The sequence below is a fragment of the Ciconia boyciana genome, chromosome 11 (genome assembly GCF_034638445.1).
Source record: "Ciconia boyciana chromosome 11, ASM3463844v1, whole genome shotgun sequence".
In the NCBI taxonomy this organism is placed as follows: Eukaryota; Metazoa; Chordata; class Aves; order Ciconiiformes; family Ciconiidae; genus Ciconia; species Ciconia boyciana.
Genome location: NC_132944.1, coordinates 20,429,361 through 20,444,645, shown reverse-complemented (window position 1 = coordinate 20,444,645; position 15,285 = coordinate 20,429,361). Strand labels below are relative to the sequence as shown.

At 47.7% G+C, this 15,285-nt stretch overlaps 2 long non-coding RNA genes across 2 annotated transcripts; one reads left to right on the top strand and one right to left on the bottom strand.

Moving 5' to 3' along the window:
- Positions 1 to 909: 909 nt before the first annotated feature.
- LOC140657985 (uncharacterized) lies at positions 910 to 4,909 on the bottom strand. Its single transcript, XR_012044565.1, has 3 exons — positions 4,724 to 4,909; positions 3,918 to 4,364; positions 910 to 1,260 (listed from the first exon to the last, which is right to left on the bottom strand). It is a non-coding gene; the product is annotated as an uncharacterized lncRNA (long non-coding RNA).
- Positions 4,910 to 12,782: 7,873 nt separating this feature from the next.
- LOC140657984 (uncharacterized) lies at positions 12,783 to 14,822 on the top strand. Its single transcript, XR_012044564.1, has 3 exons — positions 12,783 to 13,093; positions 13,331 to 14,202; positions 14,377 to 14,822. It is a non-coding gene; the product is annotated as an uncharacterized lncRNA (long non-coding RNA).
- The last annotated feature ends 463 nt before the right edge of the window (positions 14,823 to 15,285 follow it).

Genomic DNA, 15,285 nt, shown 5'->3' with positions numbered 1-15,285 from the left:
GCCAAATGCTGCATTAGTGCAACTTCGCTGATGTAAAAAGCGTTACATCGGTAAAAATGTTGGCCTTAAATATTTTTACCCAAAATAGATTTTTGGCAAACCTTGCTTTACTATTTTCTCTCAGTTAAAAACCCTGTTCCCCGAGTAGGTGAAGTTCAGCTTGATGCAACGCAAAGGGCATGAGATTTAGATACAGCTAAGATCCAAAGCCCTCAAGACTGGGCTTAAACGGAATTTGAATTGATGGCTGTATGGATATGAAATTCCCTTATGATTTGTATTACCATGAAAACAATCTAAAGTTACAATCTTAATTTTGTCATTATTATGACCTACATATGCATTAGGATACATTAGAGGTTTCTCTAAATTTTGTTTTTCCACCTGCAAAAGACAATTTCATTATATTTTAGTTACAGTAATTCCTGAATTTCTCTAAATTGCTGGAGAGGCAGTGAAATCCCATATTTACCTTACATGGAAATAAATCAGTGTGTGTCCCAGTTCTGCTTCTCAAGTTTCATCCATTTTCCTAGGCCCACAACCTTTCCCCTTCCCTAAAAGTACCACTCAAGGCTGGGTGCGTTGCCCCCTACACAGCTACGGGACTGCGCCGTTAGCTGTTGCTGAAGCGAGCGAGACGAAGATGGGATGTTTTCCGTGGGCTCAAACAGATCCAAACCTGTGCTGCTGCTGGAGGAGATGCCCAGCCACCTCCCCTTGTGCCGGCGCCAGCCCTTGCGCGGCTGCGCACTGCTGTGGAGGGGGGATCCGATGCTTTTTCGCATCTGAAGAACCCCACAGAGCATCTTACCCATTCAATATAAGGCAACAGTGGTCATCGGGAGGTGAAGTGCAATGGAAATAATCGGGCAAGTGTAACTGAGGCTTCTGTATTTCTCCCTGAGATTTCCCTGGAAAAAAAATATTAAAAATGCAGGCAGGCAGCACACAGTGCTTGGGAAGTGAGTCCAGAGCATCTGCGATGAACCCCTGACCTGAGCTCACTCATGCACTACGTGACAAATCCTGGATGCACCAAACTTTTTGCATATGCCCAGATCCCCTTTGCCGTGCACATAGGATCAGCTGCGCTGGGAAACTTCAGCAAAGCCCTCGGGCATACGTTCAGTGACTGTGCCTTAGGCATTTCTGGGTGTCCAGCACTCTTGTAGAAATTACTGCCCTGACGAGGCTATCGGACATCAGGACACCCTGGACAAATATCCAAAGTCCTCTTTTTCTGCCCAGACAAAATTTCTAGAGAGAGACAAAGGACACGTTAAAAACAAACAAACGGGATATACGATAGTACAAGTTCTAATATTTCACTTTAGCGTAAAGAATTTCACTTCTGCACCAATCCACCATTGCACGACAGAGAATAATGAGGAAACATCCAAAAGTCACTGTCACGTGGAGCCCGGATCTGGGGTCATCCTTGGTGAAACACGTCCACAGGTTCATCCTCGGCAGCACCTTTTTGAGCAGAGCTTTTATCTGCGAAATTTTCTTTCCCAGGATGATCACACTGCTTTACCCACGAGTCTGCTGTGAGGGCCGCCAACCACAGTCCTGGTTTTGGGGTCCGCAGCAGCACTGCGGGGCTTAAACCCCAAACTGAGAATGAGAAGCCAGAGTGGGAGGTGCCAGCCTCTGGGCTGACTCAGCCTCTTCTCCACCCCTCGGGGATACCTGCACGCACTTCTCAAGCTGTCAACTGATTTACTGATTAATTCTTCGGAGCCCCATGACAGCGAAAGCAAATCAACACACATCTAAGTTTTGCTCAAGGTTTCGGAAACACTACGAGCCTTTATTAACAGCGGGAGAAAAGCACAGATCTAGACAAATATAATGACTTCTGATCACTTTTGGCTGCCAACTTTTCATGAGAACCAGGAATGACTGTTGGGCTGGGACAGGCTTTTGGGGATGAGTTTTTGTGCAGTTGTGACCGGTGTCTCACATCGGCATCCTTCATTTGCTACGGCAGCAAAACTGAGCCCCCGCTCCCTGCTATAAAATACATTTGTCTTTTCCCCAGCCCCATCCTTTTTGTGCATCGCTGAGAGATTTCCTTCCCACTGTTCATCTTTTTGCCAAGTCCTTTTAAAATCTAGTATTGCCTCTATCCCTTGGTCCTGCTTGGGGATTTTCCATTCTCTCTTTTGCCACCTCTCGGGAGAGAACTTCAGTCAAACTGGTTCCTACAGCCCGGTCAAACACCAGGACTAATGTAAAGTTAAGGTCCTTTTCATTGGCTTTTGTCTGACGGCTGTGTGTTAAAGATCCAATCAGGAAAGGCAAATAAACCTCGGCGTTCAAGCCTTTTAAAATTTTCCTCGAGATAATAATAGCACTGCATTATGAAGTTAAAAAGAAACCGTCAGCTGAAGTTGTTCCCGAGTTGTTATGCCACGTAGCACAGACCCATTAAAGGTGGGAAAGGCAGCAAAAGGCTCGTCCGCTCCCTGCTCAACAGTTTACACCTAAGAATTGTTTGGCTCTGCCCACGCTTTGCCTTTCCATATGTGGCTGATTTTTCCTGCCTCGGGTTTTCCCATCTTCTGTACATTGTTTGCGCAGCTCTGTGTTGCAAATGGCTTCTCATTTTTGAGGGGACTGGAAGGGAAAGTGTTTGAACTTCGTGCATGGGCAAAAAAAAGGGATTGTGCTGCACAGGGTAAGTGCTTTGCTGTCTTTAGAGGTCACCTGTGGTATTTCTGCCCCAGCCCCTGCTATTCCCCATTTACTGCAGCAGCAAACTATTAGTAATCCGATGAGCCACCCGGCCACTTGGCAAAACAAGGGTTGGTGAGGCTGAATTGATTACTTGCACATTTCCATGTGATTTAGGAATCAAGGCTGCTCTTTTCCAATGAGAGAAGCAAAAATAATCAGGCAAATAAAAAATTAGAAGGAAGTTCAAATTCCATTTAGGGATTACTTTTTTTTTTAATTAGCCTCCTGCAGACGGATCCCTTCCATGTGCCACAAAGCCGATGGCCATGTCCGGCCGAGCTCCGCTGGGCTGCAGCTTTCAGCACCAGAACAGTTACACGGACACAGAGGGAACACAAAAGCCTGTCAGACTCTCCGATAATGTTATGATCACTTTAACTTAGCAGTCCTTGACACTTGCAGATAAGGACTGCAAGTTCTCTCGGTACTACAGAAATATTGACACAAAGAATATGTTTATTCCTGACTGTGGTTCTGCAGGACAAGGTGGAAACGGCAACAGCAATCTCAGGACTTAATTACTTTGGCCTTGCAAGGGCATCTGTGCTGCAGAGCCAACCGTTTATTGATTTTTTTTTTCTTTCCTTCACTAGTTTGGAAATTATGTTGTCTTTTCAAGTTGGAGTCATGGGTCTAGGGAGAGACAAAATGGAAGAAACTCATTTTAGGATTTTTTTATGTTAATGCCCTTTGGACTATTAAGGACAGTGGGGAGCTGGGGAGAGTTTCTGATTTTTCTCCCAAACTTTCTGTTCATTAAGATACTGAGAAAGAAAATGTCAGCTGACTTTCTGGCTGCTGTTTCTCCAGGCCATCTTTAACTAGGTCCAGTTCCAACCTCGGGTTTCCATGCACAACCCCTGCATTTTAATCTGTTGGCAAAAGCAGCCATGAGCAGAGCTGCACCTGCTAATATTATGAACATCTGAGGGAATCAGACCACCTTCTGCAGGGATATGGGTGTGCTGGCTGTGTGACAGACAAGTTGTCCCATCACTGCCTCCCCTGGCTTGATGGTGAGATGAAGCAGAAGAGCTGGGGCTCAGCTGTTTAAACCCTGGTTCCAAAGATGTACTGGCGCCGATGCCGTCAATGTGACACATCAGGCTCACTCCGAGAGGTTCAAGAGCAAGAGGAGCAGCCTGCAAATGTGACAAAACCCACTGACTCACCTCAAGGAGATTCAGCACCTACTTCTGCTCATCCGAGTTTAGGAAAGCAAAATAGACTGGAAGACGTACAGGAAGATCAGGGAGATGACGAATGTTGGCTCCAGTTCAGGAATGGATCTGCAATAAACTGTATTCCCCTGCCCTCTCCTGGAAGGAATACGCCAGAGCTGGGTGTGTTTGTGCAGGATCCTTGTGCTGAGCACTCCAGGGAAGCGGCTCGAGGTGGTGAGAGGAGATGGTGATTTTGAAGACAACGCTTACAGGAATGAATATGACCATGTTGTGTCCACCATGTGTTGCCAATACCGAGTCTGCCAGAAACTGGCACACCTCTCAAGAGAATTTGAATGTTTTTAAGGAAGAGCTACCTGCCCGTCTGGCCGTTTGCATTGAATTGGGAAATGGAGATGATGACCCAACTGATGGAATCCAGAGCCTCTTGCTCACCTTAAATAGTAAACACAGAGCCTACATGAAAACATTGGTAACCTTCGCTCAGGTCACAGTGGAGCATCGCCAGGTCGGAAATGCAACACCGCAGCACTAACAGACAGTGCTCCTGGGGGTACCGGTGCAGAATGGGCAAGTGGGACCCCATCACTTGGCCAACGATATGGTGAGAGCCCAGCAGGGAGGTTGACCCAATCTCTTTGGAGGTTGAGGAGAGACAGCGCCAAAGTACAAAGTCCTCAAAATTGGGAAGATCCAGGTCTGGGGGTCTGGTCCTGAACCTTCAGCTGCGATGTTACTGTTAACCCTCCAGGCACACAGTTCAGTGAATATGACCCATTTACAGAGATTCATACCTGAATATATTAGACGTTTTTGCGAAGCTTCCTTCTCCTCCAGAGTCACGTGAATTACGTTCTTCTTTTTTCTAAATGCCAAACATCCAAAGCAATACTAGTCCTGTTCTATGAAGAGGACTGATGAGCAAATTGCTGCTATTGAGATAATGATGGGAGCAATGAACCACAAAAGCCGAGTGTAGAAACTCTACAGATAAGTCTGTAGTTCCGCAGTTACAGCATAAGACTATGAATCAGGAGCTCTGGAAGGGCCGGACCAACCACATGTGCACTATATAACCTCAAAAGCGTTTCACGTGCTTCGAGTTTTCTTTGCAGTTGTATTTCATCAAGTCTTTGTAAACCCAGCAAAGAGGTATGCCAAGATCCTCCAACGTGCTGGGGAGGTGAATCACCTCCTTGCAGCTGGGGTGCTGCTCAGCACAGAGGAAAATGAGACCGTATTTTGTAGACAGACCGTGAGCTGATACTCATGTGGGGGGGGAGGGAAGGGGGGGGATTATCTTTTAAACCTTGGCTATTGCTCTGTCTTCATGATGGGGGAGTCACTGAAGACCACAACAGACACTACATAATATCTCGACCAGCTCCACAAGCGGTTTCTTTCCCTGCTCTACCCAGGTATAAGTCCCGTTTTCTGGCTTTGTGGTATGTTCAGCGCATTTCTTTACCCTCCCCTTCACCCTCTTATCGAAGAGATGAACTTCAATAAAGCAGTTCCAGCTGCCTTAAAAAGAGAGAAGGTTCCTATTTCCTGCTTCAGTACAGGGGTTAAGAACAACGTTTCTGTTCATCACAGAAATAAACATTAAATGGAAGTTGAGTTATATCCCTCCTGTGACTAATGTTCTAGCTTGTTTTCTAAAGTTAATTTCTTCATACACTTTTTTTCCCTCTTGTTCTCTCTTACATTTGTCCAGACTCCCATGTTCCTGAGGGACTAATTACCCACTCAGCAGTTCCTCTGAAGTCCAATTGTAATAGTTGGCAAAACTCCCTTCTTCCATGCAAGCTTTCAAAATAATTCCTCAATTTATTTCAAATAGCACCACTCTCTGGAGTTTCTTCCCAATTTGTGCTGCCCTGGACTGAGATTTATGTCGCCGCTGTTGAGAGCTGACTGCTTTGCTTGTCACAGGGCAGATATTCTCAGCAGAAGAATTAAAAACAAATAAACAAACAAAAACCCCAAAACAAATGGATTGCTCATCTAAAAAATGATCCATTGTGATGTAATCTTCTATTTTCCTCATCTAATGAATCCTTAACAGCAATGTAAGCAATGAAGAAAATACTGATTCAGACCCGGATTATTCTTCCTCAAAATACAGACGTGATCATAGCAAGTGTTTTCATTCACACCAACCTTGGACTTGTCAAAAAGTTTGGGGGGAATTTAGTCATATATCCTGTGATCTAAAGATGCACACTTCCTTATTCTGTAGGTGTTTGGGAGCAAAATATTCACCCCTACTGGTGTCACAAGAAATAATGGAGAGCTAAATTCAGATTACTGGCATATTTTTTTTTTCCCATAAGCACTGCTTGAGAGGAAACCATGTCCTTTCCCAATTCTGCTACTATTTAATTGTCTATAAGGCCAGAAGCAACGCATCTCATCTCCTTGCTCTTCGGTTTCTCCACCTGTTCCCTGAGGATAATAATCTTGACACTGTACAATACAGAACAAACTGGTGTTCATAAAATGCACTTAGATTGTCTGGTGAAGAGTATTATAGAAAAAAGATGACGACAAAGACTTTTTTTCTGGACACTTGAACCGTGCCAATGGCACAGGGAATATGGCAGCTCCTATGAGAAGAACCTGTAATCACTGAATGGGAGAGAACATCACATCTTATTTAATGATTTCATTCTTCCATAACCTCTACTTAATGACACGCTAATTCATCTTTTCCTAGAGAAATGATAGCTCTAAGCCTCTGCACATCCCCCAGTATTTGACCAAGTGGACCTGGGATCTCTCTGCTGCAGAGGCACGGCGCAGCAACTGCCCTTGGCTCTAGAGCCAATTTACTCCAATGCTTGGGCAACATTTAGATCCGGATTTTTTTTTTCTTTTGCTTAAGCTTGCATTTAATTGTGATCATCCTGTGAACTAACGCAGGTGGTAGGGCTTCTCTAGATAGCACTACGGCTCCTGTCAATCAAAAAGTATCAGCTTTCTTATTACAGTTAAGCATCGATGGTGCAAACTTGTCAGGGTTAGCTGAAGTTCACTATTGTCATTCTCTTTGGAATTCTTGTCTAAATATCACAGCCCCTAAGGTAAATACTGGCTAATTTCTGCCCTGCAAAGAGCGAAGTATTGTAGTACCAGCCCTTCTTCTCACAACCTCGCTAGGGCGACCGGTCAAGAAAACTCATTTTGCTTTTACGCCTGGAAATAAGATAGTTATCGCTATCAGAGAAGACAGAAAGGATGCTGGTTCTGGGATGTCAAGTTTGTTACTTCTAGCATGCAAACTCAATTATAATCACAAGTGTAAGTTATTTGCTGATGGGACCCACAGCAACACCAGTACTAACTGGGAGTTTCACTGGTGGGCTCAGCAGAGGCTAAAGAAATCAATGGCAAACTCTGGGTCTTTATCAAAATTGATCCAGTAATTAAATATTTACTTTCAAGACTTGTCTCAGTCCTATTTCCAGCTCAAATTTACAGTTTTTTTGAAGATACCTTACCTCTGCTCCTACATGTTAAAAACCAACCTCTCACATATTTTTTTTAAACCGAGCATGTTTGGGGTTTTTGAATACAGATTTACACATCTTACAGTTTCTTCACTTAATGAGCCATCAGAAATGTTCCTGCTAACATTACAGATCGTCTTTTTTTCCTTTCCCCAGGGCATTCACCACGTGCGGCAGGGCCCAGGGTGCAGCTACTGCTGAGCAGCACTGAGCTGCCTAAAGGAGAGGACGCTGTGCACAGCCACAGGCACGCTGGAACTCCTCCTGCTGGATTTGCAACTTGGAAAATCCCAGTATTTCCAAAAAATCAAAACTTGGGAGCTGTTCTTAATCTGTCAGCACCTTTTTAAGAAGAACCTAAGAACTGCCTGGGCATTCATATAAAAATTGAAACCGTCAAACACTCCTTCCTTCCCCCTGACCTATGTGCAGAGCTGTCAAAACGGACCGTAGCTTGGGCCAGCGCACAGCTGACCGACTCAGAAACATCACTTCGCCGATCTAGGGCTGGAATCGGCCCACTTCAAACTGGGTCTGGCAGATGTGAAATGTCAGCAGCCGCCTTACCAGCGGGTAGGTCCGGCGAAGGGCCGGCAAGGCGCAGGCAATGCTTGCAATGATGCCAAGAGGTCGCAATGAATCACATCCTGCTGAGCAGCACAGCGGCGTTTCACAACTCTCCTGCCCTGCCGTAGGCTCGGGGCAGCGCGACAGGCTGGGGTGCCTCGGGGCGCGGGGAAGTGACTCTGCGCTGCCCCGAGGCCATGCCGGTCTCTTCCTTCCCTGCAGCACTGGGAAACCTTCCCTATTGCAAACAGACAGGTGTAGCAGAGTATCTGTCACCCTTATTTCACCACGGCTGGTTGGGTGCAAGCTGAGGCTGCTGCTTTAACTGTCGCTGTTGGCTTCAGCAGACCTCAGCAGCAAGCATTCAAAATAGCTGTTTCTAGATTATGTACTCCTCTTCTCCTAATCAGTGCCACGGAGATGAGCGCCAAACCACAGCCAGTGATTTACTGGCACCCTCTGTTGCGCTGGCTGCTGCAGCTCCATGATAAATGGCATTTGCTTGTGCCAGCCTGAGTCCCAAGCACCGGAAAGGCTGCGAGTTTGCTGGAGTTTTATCTGCTCACAGGTCAGCATTGGAGGATGCTCCTTTTACAAGCAACTTCCATTTGCTTTCGGTCAGAGGTTTCTGGAGCAGCAGGAATTTGCTGGGAAGAGCCAGGCGTGTAAGCAGATCTCCACCGTGCAAAGCAACACGGGCCACCTGTGCTGCCATTTGGTAACCTATTAATCGCGCTGCGCCGGTCGAACTGGCAGCAGCCACGCGGCTTCAAGCGCAGCTGCAGCCGCTGCAGTGGCACATCGCCAGGCCGGGCTCTGCCAGCGCCGGGAAGAGGTACAATATTGCAACCTTTGACGTCATTCCAGCGGGATCAAGCTCAGACGTCTGTCCTGATCACAGATTGCGCACGGCCCCCCCGGAGAACAGACGTGTTGTGCAACGCTGAAACAGATTTTACTGTTTGGGAGGAATCAGGAATAACCGTGCCTCACAGCAAATTGGCTAAGCACCGCCAGGATCAGGCCTTCAGTGTGTAGAAATGGCAAGAGTATGGCAATGAAATCGGTGCAAGTCTGCTCAAAAAGCTGTTTAATAATTTGCTTTCAGGCGAAAACATTGTAAAATAGAGGGGACATCACTGTGCAGCAGCAAAATGATGTACAAAAGACCTGCTTGCCCCCACAAGCGGGGCCGTTTGCATGGGGTGGAGGAGAGGGTTTGAACAATCCTTGGGTTTTTTCGTTTTGTTTGGGCACTGCCTAGTACAAATGGGCTTGGGCAAGAGAAAGGCTACAAAATTCCCAGGGACCCATCGGTCAGCATGGGTGCATGGAGATGTTTAGGTCTTCTCCGCGGTAAGAGAATTGAGGAAGGTTCATGGAGGAGTCAAAAGACGGTGATGTTTTTGGGGGTGATGAGAGGGAGAGAAATCAGAGCACATGATGCAGAAAGGCTCTGAGGCAGCCGAAGGAGCTGGACACAGGCAGGAACAGAGAAAGCCCCGAGGGCACCCGGCAGCTCCGCTGGCTGCTGGGGGCAAATGGTTCAATGCTGGACTCAGGCGTGGGATGTCACCTCCAAGGAGAACGCTGAGGGCTAGCATTTCCGTCGAGCCAAGAGAAAATGAGCAACGGAGGGGCCACTGGGCTCAAAGATGGACCAAAGAATTGAGAGAGATGGAGGCTTTGCAAAAGGGGAATGGGAGTCTGCAAAAGGTTTCCCAGAAAGGGCTGAGCTGAGCTGCTGGTGGAGCTGCCGTCTGCTGGGGCAGAGCCGGACTGTGTCCAGGCGTCCCGGGTGAGGCTTAGCTGCAGCATGGCTCTTCTGGAGATGGGGACGGGAAGGTGGCCCAGTCATCAGAGCCCAATGGCTTAGACAAGTCCTCATAAAAATATAAGCCAGCAGGAAAGCTTCAGCAACCCAGAACAAGAGGTGCAGAATGGAATAAAAATGCCGAAAAATCACCTTGAGCAGAGGCTCCTGAGCCACACTGGAAGGCAGCCTCCGCATGGGACAGGGCCAGCCCGAGGACTTGGCACTTCTCGACTCTCTTCAGAGCCCACTGGGACCCAGACAGGAGATGAAAAATGTTGTCAGCTCAATTATTGCAGCCTCCTCCTCCCTCATCCCCACTTTCGAGAGGAAAACGTGCCAGCAGCCTTCTTTGGCTGCCTTCAAGTCCACAAGCCTGCTGAGGAGCCGCCCGGGCTGCTTCAAGGGGCTGTCTTGAGCAGCTGTACATTAATGGCGCTGCAGGATTTACCCTCTGAAAAGAGATCAAGCTGCGACCCAGGATGAGCAGAGCACAAAGTCCCAGGTCTAACACAGCGTACGGGGAGTGGAAGGTAAATCAGGCAAACTGCTGGAGGTTTCATAGGGCTTATCCCAAGGTGATGCTATATATTCAAACAGGGAAACTTAGAACAATTTAAGACACCTTCAGTTAGGAACTGGGCTCTCTTCCTTCTGCTGTAACAAAACACAGATATATTGTAGTGGTAAAACTCCTTGCTTCACCATTTAACAGTGCCAAAGGCAGAAGATGGTTTACAAGATGCTAGAAAAAGTATCAAGAAAATAAATAAGAGTCTTTAACTAGTCCTTGAGACTGATTTAGCCGTAGGCCAGGCTCAGAAAGCACTGAAAGCTCTACAGGAAACTGAATATGAGGATAACAGAAATCCAAACACTCTTATTTTACAATACCCTTTCCCAAAGCCACAGCTGATCTGAACAGCCTTAACAGGCTCCATTAGATTTTGTCTAGGAAGCTTAAAAAGTGGGAACTGGCAAAAGGGGTTGGATCTGAAGGATAGGCACCAGACTGCTTTCCCTGCAGGATACTGTCTAGGGAAATTGGGAGCAGTAAATTTTCCTCCATACAACACACGTGTGGTGGGCCATCGGAGAGGGTACAGCACGGCAAGGGTTTCAGCCTGTTTTCCGTACCCAGATGGTGCCCTGCTGCTATATCAAAAAGGTTCCCAGTAAGACAGAGGCTGCCAATCTGAGCTCAAACTAAAGCCGTTCCAAAAAGAGGTAATTTACCTTGGACATGCTGCTGCTGACGGGGGAAAAGACATGAGCAGGCAGCGAGCAGAGTCCCTGCTGAGCCAGCCAGCGCCCGGGGCCTCACAGAGCTGCCGGCGCTGGGACGGCTGCTCCTCCGACACCGGCCTGACCAGTGCGTTTGCCAATATTGCACAACCCCTGGGCAGATGGGGTGAGAAGGGAAACCATTGCAGTGGGCACCTGAATGCAACTGAGCCTTTTGGCACCAGAAATGGCTCTTGTCCCTGTGCCTGGCTCAGCCTCCCAGTGTTGCAAAATCCCTGCTCGTATCATATGCAGGTGGTAGGGTTTCTAATTTAGAAGCTGTGTTGGAACAAGAACAGAGAAGGCATTCAAGGGTGATGGCTTAACCCAGCACAAGTCTGCATTCAGCAGAGCGAGATTGCTGCCATGCCCGAAAGAAACTCCCATCAGGGGCTCTGAGCACCGCTGTCCCTATTTTCTGCAGGGAAAAGTCTGGGGTCGGGATACACCTTGCACCTCTGGCATGTACAGGTGGAGTTAGCAACCACAGAGAACAACTCAAGAAGCAATCACAAAACCTGCCCCCAGCCCAAATGCAGCAATGCTGATGCTCTCTCCAGACAGCTGAGCTGCAAAATCCGCTCACGGGGGACTGCAAGGGCACAGCTTCCCCAGGGGAACACCGTACCTGCGACGGGGTTCGGGGATGGGGGTGCAGGGAAGCAGGCTGCGGAAGCTGTAGTAGGAGTCTGTCTCCTGTTGGAAGAAAATGGGCAGAGTTTGAACCAGAACCTGGCTGAGAGGGAAAACAGGGCAGGCAGCAGACCACCGCGGAGACTTGGAGGGCAGTGAAACTGGGGTGGTGCTGGTAAGGGGAGATGCTGGCAGAACATGGGAGGTAAATATTAGGAGACAAATTTCCATGAACTTCATCTCCTAACCTCTAAGTGTCTAAAAATCAGACATGTATCAGTGTGTGAGCCATTCACCTGTGGCTGCCAGTAGTCAACAAGACAGATCCAGAAGGAAGACAGGCACTGAGAGCTCCGTGCAAGGAGAACTGAGTCAGAAGGAGCGACTGACCTAAGCCACCAGCCCCAGGAGACTCCTGCCTGCAGCTGAACTGGGGGAAAGAAGGATTTTGCCAGAGGCTGAAGGCTACCCATAGGAAACAGGTGTCATTTAGTACTGACAGCATTCACACCTAGGAAAAGAAAGCAGCCAAAAAAAGCAAAATTACATTAAGAATAGTATTGGCAGCATTGCTAAGAGAGAAAGCACAGAGGAGGGAGAGAGTTTTTTGGGCAGGGTCTTGGCTACCCAAAAGGGGCTGAGGACTGTGAGCATTTCAAGCACGATGAATTCAACGTCACAGGAAAGAGACCTTTGCCCTGTGTTGGGAAAGAGGGTCACCTCTCAGAAATACCCACCTCCTCCACCCTCAGCAGCTCTCAGGAGCTAATTCCACCTGCGAGCGGTGATGGGGTAAGTGATCTGCAGGTTGTTTTCAGGTGAGAGGCCTTTGAGTTAACAGCAAGTACAGGCAGCTGCCCGCTGTGTTAAGTGAACTTTATTCCATTTGCAAAACAACATGAGCTCCACACGCTGCCGCTCGGCTGTCTGCCGGCCGCATCCGTCAGGTCAAACTGTGTTGGAGGGATCTGACTCACTTCTTGCATCAGATCTGCAAGAAAATGAGTCAGGGATAATCTTAAATATCCCAGTCAGCCCCCTAAGCCTCTGTAGATCTCCTGCCTAAATTCATCTCTCTCTGGCAATCTCTTTGGGAGCTGAATTTGAGGCTCATTCAGTGCAAGTAGGGGGTGAGAAATGACAATAGTTATCACTCAAGGAGGTCGGCAAAAGAAAAAGGGGTTAAGGGATACGTACCGAGGAAGCGGGGGGGAGTTTGCATTGGGGGTTGCTGGCTTTGCTGCTCTTGGTCCACTGGAAGCCAGAGCGTGTTGCATTTAGATGGGAGCGCTGGTGCTCAGGAAAACGTCACAGGACAAATCTCAGCGAGGATTGCCAGACTCGTGATGGACTTGGTGAGCGCGTCGAGGAAACAGGATCTGGCCCTGATGGAGAGGGAGGAAACCGGGGGTGCGGGAATGAAGGAAGTGACAGGAGCCTGGGGGTGGTGTGCGAGCGAGGCGGTAGGAAAGGACCGGGGCTTGCAGTTGTGTCGAGGGAGCCTCTGCCTGCGACAGGGGACTGGAGCAGGGCGGGCAGGGAACAGTGGAAGAGCCTCATTACTTGAACGACGCCTTTGCCTCATCTCTTAGGGAGGAATCGGAGACTAGGACAAGACTGAGGAACTGCCAATCTGGAACAGACCAATGGTGCCTGCAGTCAAGTACCCGGCTTCCAGCAGAGGCCAAATTTGGATGCTTTAGAGGAAAATCTTCGATAGCATCCCAGTTCCAGGAAGAGTGCAATACGTCAAGTGTTTGCTCATGTTGGGATAGCTACAGAACCGTAACAGGGCAGACAGGCTATTTATAAGCGTATCAGATGTCAGCAGAGCTCTTTGCACTTTCTATAGATCATACATCAAGTCTAATGAGAAGGCACACAGGTTGAGGGGAACAAACGAGCATAGGTTAAAGAAGAGGTGTCCTCTTAATACAATACATACGGGGAAGAACAGCAGCTGGCCCTGTGCCCAGCACTGCTTACAAGGCCTCTGAAAGCCGAGCAAGATCACTTTACTAACAACACCGTGAGAAGGAAGGGTTGAGAATGCTGGTTGTGATGACGGTTCTGCATTATTAGACAGAGAATTGTTTGCTCCTGAAAAAAAAAGGATCCAAACCTATTCATAGCTGTTTCCTTATGCTCTCTTCTAAGGACATGCTGTACCTAACAAAATAATAAGCCAGCTAAAGGGTTAACTCTTTCTCTCTCCAAACCTACTACAAGAGAGCTAGAATACAGATTTAAGCACAGACAAGAGATGATCGTTGTTCCAATTAATGTTCCAGCTAGCATCTGCTCTTTTTAATTAGTTGAAGTCTGGTTTCGTCTGGAGACAGAACTGCTGAGCAGAAGTGTGCTGGCTTCTTTTCTGCTTAGCCGGCTATTCTGATCTTTCTTGGTCTTTGGAAACTTCTTCTCCGTTTCACAGAGGCCAGAGCCCATTGTGAATTGATACTTGGTACGTGCCCACAGGCTGTGTATACGTTTCACTGCAAACAGCTTCAAATCTGTGTTTCCCACTGGAGGGAAAACTGACACAGGAAGATATTTTACAGATGTCCTCCCCCCCCCTACAGACATATCCCTGTGCATTGCTTCACTTATCGGCAACTCAATTTTCTTCTGCAAACAGGCATTACCGTAGAGCAGATGCAGGTGGATGGAGAAGAGTTCCCCAGGACCTGTTAACCTTCCTGTTTTGCTCAAAGCTTGCTGATCCTTCACCTCACCCTTTGTAACAAGATCTTTGAGGATCTGCGTGCTTCAATTCCACACAGATGAATAATTTACAAGTCACGGCTGTTGCAATAAACAAGTCCTTCTGCTCTGTCCAAGCACTCCACGGCTTGTCTTAAATTTCCCTCAATTTGCTAAAACCTCCACAACTTAAGCAGCATTCAAAAAACCTTTAAAGGAGAAGCTGACGAGGGAAGAGCAGGGTGGCATATCACAGCAGCAAACAGCGCTCCCAGCAAGTATTCCTCTTATCTCTGAGCAGGGCATTGACCTGTTGTACAAACTCCAGGTAGGAAAGCCACTGGCAAAGCAACCCCAGATGTAATATTTACCTAAGAGGAGACATTTCAGTGGAAAACAAGCTACAGGATCTGCTGACATCCTGGTGGGGAGAACAGCGGGCATTCACACAGGTGCAGGCAAAGGAATAGGAATGGGATGTTTCCAAGCATTTCCAAGTAATAAAGCTGTCATTGCGTGAGGAGCATGTTTGTGCTGTCCATGATCCCAGCCAAACAGATACAAGACGTGCATTTGGGGCTTGTCCCACCAAAGACCCACTGCACAGCATCGGTGGAGTCACTTTGCTTCTCTGTGCCCCAGTACTCCTTACTTAAAATAGAGATACAAATAGGCGGATCCTGCAAAAAACCAGCCAGGCTGGCACCAAGCGTTCCTGAACCGTTGCAGCTGGTACCCAGTGATGCCTCATTCTCTGGCAAGAGGAAATGGATCCCATGAGCTACCCTGGGGATATGAGCCACACTTTTGGATCACAGATAATGGTTCCTGTACAAGCTTCTCT